Raw genomic sequence first — 6,283 nt, forward strand, 5'->3', positions numbered from 1 at the left:
TAAGAAATTTGTACACTGAGCCTCTATCTGCAGCAGGTAGAAAGGCAAAATGTGTGTGTGGTTTTTTAAATAACTAGGATGAAGGGGACTTCCACTTCCCTACTTATTTACACTTTCATATTGAAGCTTAAAGAGAGTAACAAATTATATGTAAATGTTTGACCGAGACAGTTTCCCTTAGGTCTTTTATAATTAGCATATATTTGAAATCTCCAGAGAACATTTTCTCTGTGACTTAAGGCGTAGTTAATTATTATTTTTTTAATCACAGGCTTAAAAAATTCTAAAAGAGAAACGAATAACAATGATAAAGTTAATTCATCAAATATGTTAAGAATTTGCTTGTTAAGCTAATAAAGCCCTTGAATTGCGGGGCTCAATCCTTGCATTGCTTTTCACATAAGACAGTGTTAAAATAACTTGATACTACAGCCTTAAAAACACCTTAACCAGGCGTTATGCACTAAAGTGGAAATATCCATACATTATGATCATGAAAGAAAAGGAAATTGTCAGTTTCTGGCTGTTTGAGAATAAACCTGCATGAGTCACTGGATATCTGACAAATATAAATGAAGAAATGAGAAGTGTCAGACGACGTCACTGCAATGACAGGAGCAAGGAAAGGAATTCACACTGTGTAGCTGGAGCACCTGTTGTTAAAAGAAAATGCAAAGAAAGAATCTATTGCTTTCAACGTTACTGAGGCTCATCTTTTTTCTTTAAACATTGCCTGCACGTGAAAGATATAACCACTGATTGGGGAGAAGCAGTTAGCGTGCTAGCTGGCTTGTGACAGTTAAACGTTGAAAAGATAAGACTTCTAGACAACCGTGCGACACATCTAGGAGAGAGAGCATATGAAGTAATTGTTTAGATAGGTGACTTAGCAAAGACGATGGAAAAAAAATTTACTGTATATCTTGGAGTCAATATAAAGGCCGTTAAAAGTCCTATAACCCATAAAATCTACATCTTTCCTTATGACAATAAAATTTTTATAAGCTTAATGCTCAGAATGAGAACTCTGAAGAACGACATCCTCTAGTATACTTATATTTATTCAATTAGCTAAATACTGTAAGTTGAAAAAGATTAGCACATCCAAACTTATCCAAAAATATTTTTGGTACCGCTCAATTGATCAATTAATATATCAACTTAACACTGAAGGATTGAATGGCAGGTGCTCTGACTCAGAGGATGGGCCTCAGGCCTCCTTTCCTCTCCAAACTTCCGGGGACATCACAGGGTGATTACCAGGAATTTTGAAGACTTTTCCCAGAGACAGGCGTCATTCACGCCCTTGAAATGCCACAGTAATTTCTCTCTGACTTTCTTCTGCCAGAGATGGTTAGCTATGGATTTTGGTTATGTTATGACTTAAGTCCATTAAGCATTTGTTAGACTCAAAGCTCTCTGTTAGCATCATCTCCTTTTCGTCTGCCACAGCTTCTGTAAGAGATAGAGGACCACTTCCTTCGTGTTCTGAGCATCTGTTCTGCGCCAGTTGTACTAAGTGGATTTTGTTTTGCTTTGTTTTCTAAACAGTGATTGTCCCCTGATTGTCAGAATCAGCTTGCACGATAAAGAAACTGATGCTTGGAAATCGTGTGTCTTCAAGGCACACAGTTATTAGCTGTAGTATCAAACTGACGTCTGATGTGTCTTGCTTTCAAGCCCAGGTCTGACCTTTCCTGGCAGCGCCTCAGTGACTAGCAGAGAACACAGCTAATACTATTTCCCATGAGTGAATGTGGGCCGCCTAGTCACTTGCTTGGGTTCTCTTTCTACCCAGAGCTCCCTCGTTTGTTTTAAATCTTTCTCTTATGACTCTTTTTCTCTCCCACCTCTCTGCTCTTCATTTCCTCAGTTTCCCCTAAGACTGGATGGATCCAGAGAGTGGACATAGGATGGTTAAATCCAGGTGCTACTGCTTCTCTCCCATTTTTTTTTTCTTCAGCTACTGTCTTTTTGATCAGATCTGACAGTTTCCATAATTGTTCTGTTGGCAGTTGGGACCCTCCTTTGCAGCTCTCCCCACAGTTGTGATTTGCACTTATTTGTCTTCATATTGCTGGCTGTTTCTCCCCACCACCAGACCGCAGCTCTCTGAGGCCCAGGCTGTGTCTGTTTGGCTCTGAAATTTTACCTATTGATCCCTGGAACCACGCTGGGACCATGGGCTTGTTTATGTAATAAACAAATACACAGATCATATAAAAATGAAAATTGCTTGTAGAGCTGTGTCTATTTTCACAATATTTCTTATTTTATTCCTTTTTTCTAGTTAGTATTTCCAAAGTTTGTTAAATCATAAAGATGATTGAAGGCATTCCTGAGTGGTTCCTAATGTCAGTGGGGGTCCTTCCAGTGGTATATAATTAAGCATCATATGGATGTTAGTTTGAGATATGTTTTTACCGTCTCATTGATTTATTTTCATCCCTTACGATTGGAAGCTGAATATCATCAATGATGTTTTGACAGCTATGAAGTGGTCATGTAGGTTTTCTCTTCAACATATTGGTATTGGAACTAAATAATATATTTTAAAATATTAAATCAGTAGCTTATTCCTGGAATGAACTGTATCTGGTTGGCATGTTACTCTTTTAATATTCTTCTGATGTATGTTTTGTTTCAATACTCTCATGTTCAATTTGCCCACTTTTTCCATATCTCTTTATTTCATTTTAGAGTGCTCTTCCTGTCCTCAGTTTTGGTATCAGTTAATTTGGTTTCATGAGACAAATAATTTTATGTCATTACTTTTTCCCTATGTTATGGATGAGTTTCTAAAAATGAGGAAATTTCCCTTTTCTTAAAAGTTTGAAAAAAAATTGTTCGTTAAACTGTCTGTGATGGTTTCATTTAGAAGGACAGCTTTACACGTTCTCTCAGGGAAGATGTCTCTATTCAATTTTATCAAATACCCTTTCCCCGGAAGACCTGGGAAACCATCCACCTCGTCTACGTTTTCAAATTCATCGCATAGACTTGCCTGGTGTATTCTGGTGGTAACTTGTAGTTTTTAGTTTGTTCTGGTTCTTTTGTTTCTCTTTGTTATGTCTAATTTATAACTCACCTCCCCCCGACCCCGTCCCCAGTCCCCAGCCCAATCTCTTTAACTGTCGAGGAAGACCGTCACCCCTCCCTGCAGGGTTGGATCAGCTCCTGCAAGAGGATTTAACAGAAAGTTCACATCTACAACCTCTTCCCTCAACACAGACACACACAAATACACACACACATGAAATACAAACCCGCCCCCTCCAACCTGTTAATCCAATTTCGATGGAGAGCTGAAGCATGCCTCAGCCACGGAGCCGTCCACGTCTAGGTTCTTCCAAGCACAGTGCCTACGTTGATTCTAATTTTATTTAGTTGGTGCCCGTGTGGTGTGGCCGTGCCAAACTCCACTACAGATATTTGCTCCTCTTTTGATTGTGATACTTTCTCCTTATTTCTGAGAGGCTTAGGAAGAGCAATTATACAAACGGACACTTACTGAATCATCTTTCTCATTAGACCAGCGATCTCTTCATTTCTCGTTTCTCATTAAGTCACTGTAAGATTCTAACTCAGTGTGAAAACCTCTCAGAACCAGGAAGGACTCCATCGTCCGTGAGAGGACTTTCAGCTCTGGTCCTTCCCAGCTCCAATTTATGGTGTGTGGTACTAATAAGGTTTCTGGAGTGAAAAGTATGATAGAGCTTTGCAAGGTTATTCAGTATCTGAGAGCCCATTACTCACCAGTTTGTCTCCTACATCCTAAAGAAACAAAGGTGAGCACAAATGGGAAGTTGTTCCCAGGTCTCACAGAGCATACATGTTTGAAGGAAACAGGCCATTAAAAAAATCAAACTTTCAGAGTGTGGAAAGAATTATGAAGGACATAACAGGATGATCTAATGGTCCTGAGCAGAGAAGAGCGTGGTGTGCTCTATAAAAGATGGTCATTGGAGACTTCTCTGCACGGATCACATTTGAGCAGACACCTGAAGGATGGAGAGGAAGGTGGAGCAGTTCAGGCAGCGGGAACACACTGTGGAGAGGCCTCCAAGTGGGAGGCAGGATGGCTGGGGGATAATGAGCTCTGGACAGAGTGGGCTTAGAAGAGACTTAGAAGGATAGTCCAGGAAAATCTCCCAGGGCTCTATTTAGTCCCCGATAAAGACTTTGCATTTCATTCTAAGTGTAAGTCGAGAGCCATTAATTGGTGGAGGATTTTGGCTAGCTGCTCTTAAGCAGGCAATCCTGAAGCAGGGGAAGGAGCTAGAAGGATGTTGCTGCCACTCAGATAAGGGATTGTGATGAGTAGGAATAACATTCTTGCAGTGGAGGTAGGGAGAAAGGTCCTGATTGTGGAAACGTTTTGAAGATAAATCCTACAACTCGATGTTATATATGGGAGTTAAGAAGTATCCATGCATTTTCTAAGATTCTGAAAGATGTAGCTATTTATTTAAAAATGGCGGTCAATCTTGGAAACTCATCAGAGCTCTTTGTAACAAAGCAGGCTCCAGAATTGGGCTTCCTAATGGTTTTACACCAGTTTGGAAACGACATTTCTCTAGGTCCATCTTTAGGATTTCTTTCGCAACTGTCTTATACTCTTCTTCTACTAATATCTTCCAGTTGCCACTTCTTCCATGATCCCGGGGCCACTTTGTGCTGTCTTTTATCGATACCACCCCACTTTTCTTCTAAGTACACTGAGTCTGTTTCCATGCAGATTATTTAAAATAGTCGAAGTGTTTTCTAGAGAAAAGAAGAACTCTAGGTAACTTAGGGTAAAAGTATCTCCAAGGATCCACTGCTAATTTTCATTTTAATTTTGACCTAATTTCTATAACTTTAAAGACAGATGTGGCACTCAGGTTTTGTATAAACTAGACAATAAAACACTCAAGAACAAATTTTGGAGAAAACGCTAGAGTGTTATTCACTTAGTCTTTTTCCAAGAAAGGACTTTAAAGACACAAAACTAGCATTTCCTAGTGGCACATTTCAAAAAAGAAATGATATTTTAATACCTACAAAATAGAAAGGGCATCACTTCCGAAAACGCTTTTGTCTTTTAAGTTCAAGAAATGTAACTTTACTAAGAAACTGTTAATGTTGCTCTCATTTTGCCCATTTCTTCTTGATCTGTAGTCCATGCTCACAGGACTGAACTGGTCCAGGGACAGAAATTTGGATGCCAGAGGGATAGGAGATGGGAAGGAAAAATAAGGGGTAGATCTTTCCCCTTCTACTTGTAACTGCCGATTTAGCCGATCATAAAGACAATAGATTATTTACTTCTTCAAACCTTTTATTGCTGTTTTATTCATAGAGTATCATGATACTAAATTTTATTGTAAAGAATAGCAAATAGAGAGCTGTGTCTGACTTCGTACCTCTACAAATAATAGTGAGATACCAGTCAACATCCCTGTGTTCTGGAAAGAGAAAAACAGACCTCCATGGAAGCTGAGTAAAGAGTGCTGATGACATTGCTGGGAGAGATATGTTAAATTGGTGATAAATGAGGTCCCTTCTTCCTGGGGAAAAAGTCAAGTATTTGAGCGTGTAGCCCATGAGTTTCACAATGAGTGAGTCCAGGTTGCACGCAGTTCAGAGGCCACTGAATACCAGCGTGGCCCATGATTCTGAAGAGCAGAACAAGGAGTATATTAGAGAGGTTTCAGAAGGACACAGAGTGAGGCTACAGCATTGGAGAAAGCTGAATGGAGCCACTCTACAGTAGTAATAACAACAAAGCTATGGCTTTGAGTTGTCGTTAACTGCCCGGCGTCTGCTAAGTTCTATATCTTATCACGTGTCATCCTCACAACACGCTATGGACTGAGTGCTTGTGTCTCCACCAAGTTCACGTCTTGAAGCCTAACCCTCAGTGTGATGGTGTTAGGAGGTGGGGCGTTTGGGAGGTGATCAGGTCATGAGAGTGGGGCCCTCATTATGGGATTAGTGACCTTGTAAAGAGACCCCAGAGAGCTCCCTTACCCGTTCCACCGTGTGAGGACACAGTGAGAAGACACCATCTGTGAACCAGGAAGTAGGTTCTCACTAGACAGTGGATCTGCTGGCGCCTTGATCTTGGACTTCCAGACCCCAGAACTGTGAGAAATCAGTGTTTGTTGTGTATAAGCTGCCCAGTCTGTGGTATTCTCTTATAGCAGCCCAAATGGACTAAAAGAAATGACTCTATAAGAGAGTTATAATTATTCTCTTACTGAATATGTTTTGAATTTTTGATTAAGCTGCAGAATTGTCT

The sequence above is a fragment of the Equus quagga genome, chromosome 12 (genome assembly GCF_021613505.1).
Source record: "Equus quagga isolate Etosha38 chromosome 12, UCLA_HA_Equagga_1.0, whole genome shotgun sequence".
Classification (NCBI taxonomy): Eukaryota; Metazoa; Chordata; class Mammalia; order Perissodactyla; family Equidae; genus Equus; species Equus quagga.